Below are 10,664 nucleotides of genomic sequence, written 5' to 3'. Positions count from 1 at the left end.
TGAAGTTATATTATTCATTAATGTGACAGGTTGTTGTAGTAACTCCAAATGTCCCAGCAACCTATGAAATGCATTTCGGAGTTCCAATGGCAGGGGCAGTGCTCAGCACTCTAAATATTAGACATGATGCACATACAATGTCTTTTATTTTGAGGCATTCAGAAGCTAAGGTGTTATTTGTGGATTACCAATTCTTGGAAGTTACAAAAATGATAGTAAGGATTCTTTCACAGGTGAAAAAGGAATTACCATTAATGATTGTGATTCATGAATTGCACAAGTATAGAGTATCTTTGAATGATGATCATGAAGGTGTTTTGGAGTATGAAAAGCTTTTGGCAAGTGGAGATCCTAATTTTGAGACTCGCTGGCTTGAACATAAATGGGATGCTATTACATTAAACTATACATCAGGCACCACGTCTAGTCCTAAAGGTGTTGTGTACAGCCAAGGAAGGTGCCTTTATCAATACAGTCAGTACCATTTTAATGTGGGAATTAAAATTTAGTCTTGTTTACCTTTGGACTATACCCATGTTTCACTGTAATTGTTGGGGTCTTCCATGGGGTATGGCAGGACAAGGGGGAACCAACATTTGTCTCAGAAATGTAAAAGCAAAAGATATATCTGACGCTAATGAGGAACACAAAGTCACCCACTTAGGCGCAGCACCAACTGTATTAAGTGTCATTTCAAATGCACCACCTCATGAAAGAAGACCACTTCCTCACACTGTCTATGTTATGACAGGTGGTTCTCCACATCCTTCCCAATTGCTATCCAGAATGGAGGAACTCGGTTTCCACATAACACACATATATGGCCTCATTGAAACCTACGGTCCCATAACCTCATGTGTTTGGAAGCCTAAACGGGGTAAGCTTCCATCAGAGGATCAATTCAAGTTGAAGACCCGACAAGGGGTTCCTCACTTAGGGGTTTCTAAACAAGATGTTAAGAATCCCAGCACAATGGAAAGTGCTCTTCATGATGGTACTACAATTGGTGAATTCGTGATCAAGGGCAGCATAGTCATGAACATATACTTCAAAAATGCTGAAGCTATAGCCGAATCATTTGAAAATGGATGGTTTCACACTGGTGATTTAGGGGTCATTCATTATGACGGCTACCTTGAGCAAAAAAATAGATCAAAAGACATTATAATCTCAGGGGGCGAGAATATTTATAGCATCGAAGTTGAAAGTATTATTTATGCTCATTAAAAAATGAAATATCATGATTAAAAAATACATGAAAAACCACACTAAAATGAAAAAATGTTGATGGAGTGACAATTATTGTCAAAACCTAGTGATCAATTTATGTTCATGATAATTCCATTAGGTTTTGGTTTCAACAAATATGTTTACAAAAAAGGAATTGACAATGAATAAGTCAAAGAAGGATTTTATGGAATGTTATTTTTTGGTCAGAACTAAAAATGGACAATTGGTTTGTATTTTTGTATCTTGCATTGACACGAGCAAGCAAAGATACGGGGTATTCAGCCTCGAGAGCTTGTTGTTCGAAAGCCAGCGCTAGAGGGAAGTGGATCTGAAGTCCGAGAGGGAGGTGGGTATGAAGTTCGATAATTAGGATCTAGGTTAATACCTCTAGCGTGGGGTGTCCAAGAGTTGATAAAAAACATTATCTTTCTCTTTACTCTCATTAATTGCACAGCTATAGCCAGGGTTACCTCCAATCCTCAGCGAGACATTACCTTCTTTCAACAAAACCCACAGATAGAAACTTGATCTCCCAAATGTTATGCTCTCCCAGTATAGGCAACCCCATGGAAGCAAAGCATCTTCCAATTATTCTATAAAATGTAATGATTGTTTGAAGAAATATTTTACCCACCCGTAACCATATTTTAGTTTTCAACTATATGATTTTACAAAATATCTGTCCAATTGCTAACATTCCTAAAAATATGAAATACCCTACCTGTTGATATGTGAATATTGTGAAATAATGACGCATACCACAATACTGAGGTTTGCAAGAGATCATCAATTGAAGTGCAAAGTGATCCAAAATGGTGCGAAAACGATGCAGGGAAACCTAAACAATGCTAAACCGCAAGCCCAAAAATACCTGTCAAATAAAGATGAACTTCAAAGGCTATCAAATTAAACTGGAACTCAAAAGCTGTAACAGTTCACTGCTCTGAAACTGTAAGGTATAAAAGCAAAGACAAACTGTAACGTAACACGCTAAAGACAGAGCTTTTAAATAGGCACTTGTCACATGTACAAAAAAAGTGTATAATACGAAAATATATTTCAAACACATAAAATACCATGGTTCCACAATTTTACCACCTGCTTGACTCTCATCCTTCTTGCATACCCAACGTCTTTACCTCTGTTTCTGTTGCATGTCCAACGTGTCTTCCTCCTAGCTAACCAACTCACTTGCATCCATCCAAATGATTGAATCTCCTTCTAGAGTCTTTCTAAATCTATCTTGAAGAAATGATTCGAGGCAGTCGAGGCACATGGAATGATTCAAGGCAATCGAGGCACATGTATTTTATCAAGGTAGTTTCTCCTACCCCCCTAATGTGGCCTCTCACTTCGTTTCGTTCTTCCTCTGTACCGTCGAAAACAAACCCAACCCAGAGAAAAAACAAAAATGGAGGGCGTTCTTCCCTACGTGCATAAAGCCCTCACTGCACACTCAGCAAAATACAAACCATAGAAATGACATTTTTGTGCGTGGAGATGACCCCCTTGGACATTCCAGTAGTCCCAGATGAATAAAGCAGCAAAATAAGTTGGTCAAGGTTCGGGTCAAGCCCCATCCCTCGCTCACGCTGCAAGCAAATTGGCTCACCTATGATGGAAAGAAAAGTACCGGAAAAGCCACTCGAGTCGAGCTGTAGCAGCCATCAGATGGAGGGGCAAGTCTTTCTTACTGTCAAGGGCATAACTAGGTCAGTGAGGGTTTTCAAGAAAACCTGTCCGGGAGTGCTGGAGCTCATCCGATAAGCGAAAGCGTCCCATCAAGGGGTAGATCTTTGGCCCTCAGGGGTCATTTTCGTGCCTTTCAATGACTAGAATCGTATCCTAATGAGAAAATTCATACAATTAGACCAATTACATGAATTCCACTCGTTCCCTCGCTTCCCATACCTCCATTCTGTTACTCAATGAATCCTCTAAATATCCAAGTGCCTCAGGTTATTTGCCTGTTCTAAGGTCTAAGGTCTCCCCCCTTAGTGGTGAGACAAAGAAGAGTTTCCGAGCAATACGCAGCGGGTCTTCAAGGAGTCCGGTTTGAGCCCGGGGGAAACTGAAGGGGAAGATGGATTTGGCGGGATTCGATACCATGATGAGGGAAGGTGATGGTTTCTCCTGTGGCAGAATCGATGAGGGCTATGTGGCCTCTGTGGGGACGTGAAGAAACGAAGGTGGGGAGATCCAGAATTGTACAAAACTAGAGGTAAACAAGCAGAGTGGAGATGTAATTTTGGCTATTTTGCAACCCTAAGTTAGAAGAAGATGAAGAAATTAGCAGAATTTGCAACTGTGTGCCTTCCAATGTGGTGAATTCTTACAATGGCAAGGACGTATAGAGGTAGTGACAATGAATAAGTCAAAGAAGGATTTTATGGAATGCTATTTTTTGATGAAAACTAAAAATGGACAATTGGTTTGTATTTTTGGATCTTACATTGACCCGAGCAAGCAAAGATACCGGGTATTCAGCCTCGAGAACCTATTGTTCGAAAGCCAGCACCAGAGGGAAGTGGATCTGAAGTCCGAGAGGAAGGTGGGTATGAAGTCCCATAATTAGGAAATAGGTCAATACTTCTAGCATGGGGTGGCGAAGAGTTGATAAAAAACCTTATCTTTCTCTTTACTCTCATTAACTGCATAGCTACAGCCAGGGTTGCCTCCAATCCTCAGCAAGACATTACCTTCTTTCAACTCCTGGGTTGCCGCTGTCCTGCAGGAGCTCCTCGTCTCTCAAAAGGGTTTCTTCCAAAAACACATCCTCGTCCAATTCTTCCTCCTCCTCCTCGGGCTGGAACCTCTTAGAAGGAGGATTGGAAGCAGAGGGCGGACCCCCAAAACGCCGTTTGCCCTCCATGGTATCGATATTTCCAAGGGTTTGTCTTTGCCCTGGTTATCCCCTCTGTATCTCTGTGTATGTAACCGCGATAGATGACGAGGAGAAAATGGGTAGTCGGAGGCTCCTGGACTGAACTGAGGCAAATGTCCCTATAGCAGACTAACATGAGGGCATGGGCACAGGGGTAACAACAATGATTTTCCTACCATTTTAGACTCCACCACCCAAGGTTTTCATCAGTCAATCTAAAATGAAAATATTATCCTAACTAATAAAGCCAGTAAAATTAGGTCATTGTAAAATGAAACCACTAAACATACTTACAAGTAGTAAGAATCCCAATCAAACAAGAAACTCCTCCTCTCTTGCTTGGCTAAAACTGAAGCTCCCCCCTTGACACCTGAAACTCTCGATCTGGTGCTAGTAATGGTGGTGCCTCTGCCTTAGATGTTGTTGTTGGCTCGGATACTAGCTCGGATGCTGCTGGTGGATGCTTTGCTCTTGACACTCTCTGCTCTGCTCCTGAAACTAGCTCGAAATTGAAACTCACTCTCTCCCCTACTACTCTGCTCGGATTTGTGGACAAACGTGGACGCCTATGCATAGCCATCAAACATCTGGCATTTGCTGCATGCAGGGCACGGAGAACATGCATGAAAGGAAAACAGGCACCCTAAACATGCATAAATAGAAAACTTTGAGCAGCAAAACAAATAAACTTTGGATAAAATAACCATGACCATCGTAATGTGCCTCGAAAAAAGTGAGGTTTCCAATAAGAGGTGCAAGTGAAAAGTTTGGTTAAAATTTCTTTGTGCGAAATTAAAATGCCCAAAACTTAGCTTAAATTTTGCTGAACAGTGCGGTCAACAACAACTAATACCTAGTTAACACTCAATCGAATGCCATAGTCCCTGCTATGCCGAAAACAGGGACTAATAAGTAATATATATAGATGATTCGTGGGAACATAGACACTACATAGTTCTTCATCTCTATTCTCAACTTGAAGAACAAATGATGATGTGATAAAACCAAAAGCGTATTCCCCTACATGTGGATGACGAATACTTGCAACCTCTTTAAAAGTACTTATGTTGTAGTCTCGAGAAATGGGAACACGTATTTGCTTGCAGGCTAAGTAGATATGTTTGACAAGATGCATTTTCTTTATGAACCATTATCCAGCCAAGAGAACAAAATTTCCCATTCACGAAGATACAAATACATGTATGAAAAAAATGAAGAACAGAGAAGTAACAAATCCAATACCAAAAAAAATTGATAACCAGTCTCGCATATATTGGCTTGAAGAAGCCATCGATAAACTGAATAAACCACCATGTGATGTAGAAAGTTATTGCAACCGGAAATAAAACCACACATCCACTCATGAATTTAATCATACTACAGGATGAAGACGAACATCTTTGAAAAAAAAATTGAACACAGTTTCAAATGATCATCTATCACAATGTTGCATCACATTTGTTTCCCACAGTAGAGTGGCCCAAGCATAGTCACCGTTATAATTTTCTTCAATGTACATAAAATCAGTAAATTTAATACTATATGCAATGGCCGTGAAATCATTCAACAGAGAAAACCTATAGATATCTGCCAACTGCAACCACTAGCGTAATGAAATACTGTGGAAATGGTCCAACATAATATGTCGCTATTCTCTCGACCTTCATACTTTTAATTAATTTTATCAATATTATTTATCTATTCATGAATTTTATCATTCTCGAATTGAATTGATTCATTTTCTAGTGTGGTCTGACATCCTCTAGATTGACAGATTTTGGTGTCTTGTCTCAGCTACTGTTATGGCAATTTATTGCTTCTGTCAATCCATTCATCTTTTGCATACTTCAAATATATAACTCTGTCATCAATAGCATCCTTCATATTATTGGTATTTCTGTTGATTTCTTGGCAAAGTTTGAATACCATGGATTCACACCTAAATTATACTACAGGTCCACATTCTGACTTGTATTGCATTACATTGGTTTGCTTTGGTGTAAGTAATTATTCTCTGGCTACTGGCGTTAGTGTAACACATCCATGTAATGTTCTTATTTCCTGTATCATCTCTCGAATTGTAATGATGTCTATGTAATGCATACTATTTGTATCAGGTCCAATTTACTTGATACCATTGTAATGCATAATGCATACTTCATATCAGTGTAGCACATATTTGTGATCGCTGTGGATTTATTTATTTGGAAGAACTTGTAACACCGAGAATATATCACTTCTCATACTTATACCACATATGGACAGGTAGGAAGGCTAAGAAATACAAATTACCTGCTATGTCTCTCTTGAAACATAAATTCTTGAGAAGACAGAACTCCTTTTCTTTGCTCATACATTCTTGTCTATCATTCATTTGACTCCGCCTTCTGTTTCCAAGTGCTGCATCCAACAACGACACCAACATTCCATCACAATCAATCTCCAATATCCTCTTGTTTGACTCTCGGAAATAATTGCTTCTCTGCCTGTCTTGTAGGTGCAGCAGGATGCCTTCTTTTCTTTGTATTTTAATCATCATAATTAGAAATGTTTTGTTTATATATCGCTTGTTTTTTTCTATTGTAAAAAGAAATGCCACAAGGTTGATAATGGATGACATCCTGATGCATGTTCCATTTCTAGTATGAGAGGCTATGAATTCCTACTTACCATCGCAATTGTGAAACCCAAAATATCTAGCAAAAACCTTCCATGCTTGACCAATCCAGGTATTGACTGCGTATTACTTTTAGTATGGAGCTTGTTCACAAATTTAAGTTGTTCGAGAACTGCATCCAATCTAAGCACCAAAGATTTATCATATCCCGGTTCCACATCAACATTATAAAAACTATATATGTTGATGTGCTCTCTCCCGTCCTTGAGGAAAGTTTCTAGATCACCCTTTACAACAATGTGATGGATGCTAGGTAAGGTGTCTTCAATTTTTATGCTTCGATCCTCCAAATGGCCCACTCTTTTCTAATCGTCCTTATCCTTCTTATTGTGGAATGCAACGACTTTAATGTTTCTATTTTAACAATCCAACTTGCTGCTAGGACTACTCAACTTAAATATGGTTTTATAAAAACCATTACTTTCATCATGTCACAAGCCTACCTAACGCTTTTCAAAGCGATGTGCATTTTCCTTGAAGTTGGTTATGGTTTTCGCATTCCCATTTTGAATTATTTTGCACCTTTCACGGTCCTCTGTTATAATTCCACCCCCATTATAAGGACCACGTGGACTCTTCCTCACGGTGAATTTCATATGAGAACCAAATCAAAATTCATTGCTAACTATAGGCATAATTAGAGTATCGTTGTTTGCACTCTCTTGTTCCTGATTCAAGCCACGAATCTGCTGCTGAAGAAACACAACTATACTCTTACTATTTTTCCTTCTCCTTTTATTTATCCATTCCGTTTTCTGTAATCTTCTCAGTGTAGAGAGATATAGGATAGCCGATAAATAGTAAATGTTTCTTAACAAGTCCCTTCAGATGCCTCATCTCGAGGTATTCCAATTGATCATGGTTAACCTTTTCATTAAAGTCTCATTACAAAGACGCCAACATATTTGATATATCTTCAAAATATTATTGGGTTTTCTCTCCTCCGAGGAGCTAAACACTGACTAGACTTTTCTTTGTTTCCTTCAACAACTCCTTTTGAGGCCATGCTAATTTCACTTTTTCGTTGAAGTCACATGGCGACCTTTGTTTCTTTTCCAAACTTTTGTGGGTTGGTTTCTAATATGCATCTCCTTTTCCTTTCTTGTATATCTAATTTTATTGGTGTACTCCATTCGTTTGATCTTCTTCAAAGAAATGGGCAACCTATAATCTTTGACCATAAGGTCTTAAACATACCATAATAACAATGAACATTATAGCCAATTGGCTCTAAGTTACATATACTACTTCTCTATTGTAACATACCAACCATGGATATATACCCATCATGTTTGCTCCATGATATTTATTAAACAAATAGTCATGACATTATCCACAAAACTTCAATAACATTGGCATTGTAATTATTAAGTTATTCACACATGATAGATAAGGGAAATCACAAATAACCTTAGTTTGTTGGTCATATCACAATCAAATGTGACGATATCAATAATTTGTCATTCAAGAACATATCAACATCACAAGGATCTTCAAATCCCTTACACCCATGATAATTATTCACAAATCATTGGATTGTAACACATAGGAATACATGCTCCTCATTAAGAGTGTTGATACATGGGTCAAAGCATGGAGTTGGGTTACAATTTTTGGTGAAATGAGGGCATGTTTTGCTGAAAAATGGATGCGTGATCGAGCAATTTTCAACACTCAATCAAGCAATTTTTAAGCACTCGATCGAGCTATTGAGGTGCTTAAAAATAGCTCGATTAAGAATTTAAACAAATCCTTGATCAAGCCATTTTCTAACCCGAGTTAACAACTTGATCGAGAGTTATGGCTCGATTGAGCATTATTTCTAATTAAAATACCCTAGCCACAACCTGTGAAAGTCATTTTTCTCAGATCGCAAGAGGAAAAGGAATTCGACAGTGGGTTAGACTTTTTAATGGCTCGATTGAGGTTTTAGGCTTGATCAAGCCATTGGTTAACCATGTATACCACTTGATCAAGGGTTGCTTTAACACGTGATAAAGAAACTTGAATTTTGAATTTAAGCACTCAATCGAGTGTTTAAAGCGCTTGATCAAGCTCTTGAAGTCCTAAACATTAAAATTTCAACACCTCTTATGCATATTTCTCTACAACCCCATTTTTTACACTAGCTTATTGAGAGCACAATTTGTTCTTAAGTGGCAGAATTGATCATTTTGGATTCATGAAAGAATACTCTATCCAATGGCATATGAATTTGACACTTTTGAATTCATATGATATTTTTCATCTAATTTCTTTTAAACATAATGCTTGAATTTTTTTTGGATAGTTTCAAAGGGGCTCAATAGAAATCAATAACATAAAATACACACAATGAAAAATTTTCAAAAAATACCACTATCTTCGTTTACAAGTCCTCTTCAAAAGGGTACTCTTGATTTTTCAATTTATTTCAAGAGTTGAAAAAAATCTTATGTGAACACATGTGTTTCCAAAATGCACTTGAAATATTACTTCGCCAACTTCGATAAGTAATAAAAATTATAATATTGCATAGAAAATAAATTTTTAATATGAAAAACTTATCTCCCTTGGTGTAGATCATTCTCATATATATATATATATATATATATATATATATATATATATATATATATATATATATATATATTAAAAATTAGACATTTTAGAGTAAGTTATGCTACGTGAACACGCACATATCTATTAAGTTTTGTGAAAACTCTCAAGGGCATATATTATATTTAATGGAAATTTGAGAAATTATACGAACTAAGGTTTTTTGCAAAAAAATTCATTAGGACAACAACATAATTCTCCACGTATTATATTTTTACTTTGAATCAAAATTCACAATGCTTATATGAATTATGAGGGTTGAAATTCGATAAATGAGGAAAAAATTGAAATTTCATCACCACATTTGGCCGAAACGTGTAACCCATCTTCATTCTTCACCCACACTTGATATCATACAATAACAACATTCAGCGTTCAGACTCCATGTGCATGCATAATTACACATGTAAATAAATTATCTTGGGGGATGGATGAATGGACACTAAGAAAGAGAATTGAACTCTCCTTCTATTCATAGGCCAACTGTACTACAAACCATCCTTGTGGCTAACCGCCCCCAAGCTAGATTCAAAGCCTAAGGAATATAGTGATCAAGGGGTTTTAACACTAGTAATTCACAACACATGGAAATATATAGCAAACAATTCCTCCATTTATAATTCAGTATGAATATAGAGCACATAGTGCCTCCATCCAAATAGTCACTTTTAGGAATCTAGAGGCCATGGTGCCTCCACCTGGTAATTCGATAGTAATCCAAGGCACACAAAGTATCCACCCAATAATCACTTATAATAATCGAGAGCCTAGTGTCTCCACCCAATTAAATTATACGAATGTGCATCTCGTATTGCCTCTTCCTGCATGGAAGAAATCCATAACACATTATGCCTCCACTTGATAGCATTCACGGGAATCTAGATTGTAGTTCCCTAAGGTCTCCACCTATGAAAATGAAGACAAGCCCTAAAGTAACCAATGTCTCTAGGTGTTGTGTAGAGTCCAGAGTAAACTACCAATCTACCTTCTCAACACCACATCTTCACCTTTATGCATTGTCTCCCAACTACCTCTTAAGCATAAGCATATGCTGAGTCTTGTCTAGTGCTTCCTTGCACTGTTAATGCATAGTTCACTTCACTACAATGCAATAGTTGTACATTCATATTCTTTTCTCTATAAATAATTCTTAAATTCCTAAATGATCGAAATTTTCCCCTCAAGAGAGTGTCTCCCCTCTTCTTCCCATTCCTTCTTTGACTTTCCTTTGCATGTTGATGAACATGCACCATCCTGTGGGACCTACTTGTCCAT

The 10,664-nt window shown here is 37.6% G+C and overlaps 2 pseudogenes; one reads left to right on the top strand and one right to left on the bottom strand.

Annotated features, from left to right (window-relative positions):
- The first annotated feature begins 570 nt into the window (after nucleotides 1-570).
- LOC149241577 (butanoate--CoA ligase AAE1 pseudogene) lies at nucleotides 571-1,227 on the top strand (annotated as a pseudogene).
- Nucleotides 1,228-4,967: 3,740 nt separating this feature from the next.
- LOC149241576 (protein CONTINUOUS VASCULAR RING 1 pseudogene) lies at nucleotides 4,968-7,387 on the bottom strand (annotated as a pseudogene).
- Between the last annotated feature and the right edge of the window lie 3,277 nt (nucleotides 7,388-10,664).

Source organism: Pinus tabuliformis, chromosome 8 (genome assembly GCF_031772625.1).
Source record: "Pinus tabuliformis cultivar Carrire ecotype Pingquan chromosome 8, CPIR1, whole genome shotgun sequence".
In the NCBI taxonomy this organism is placed as follows: domain Eukaryota; kingdom Viridiplantae; phylum Streptophyta; class Pinopsida; order Pinales; family Pinaceae; genus Pinus; species Pinus tabuliformis.
Note: the sequence above shows the minus strand (reverse complement) of the source record. Positions and strands in the feature narration are given on the sequence as shown.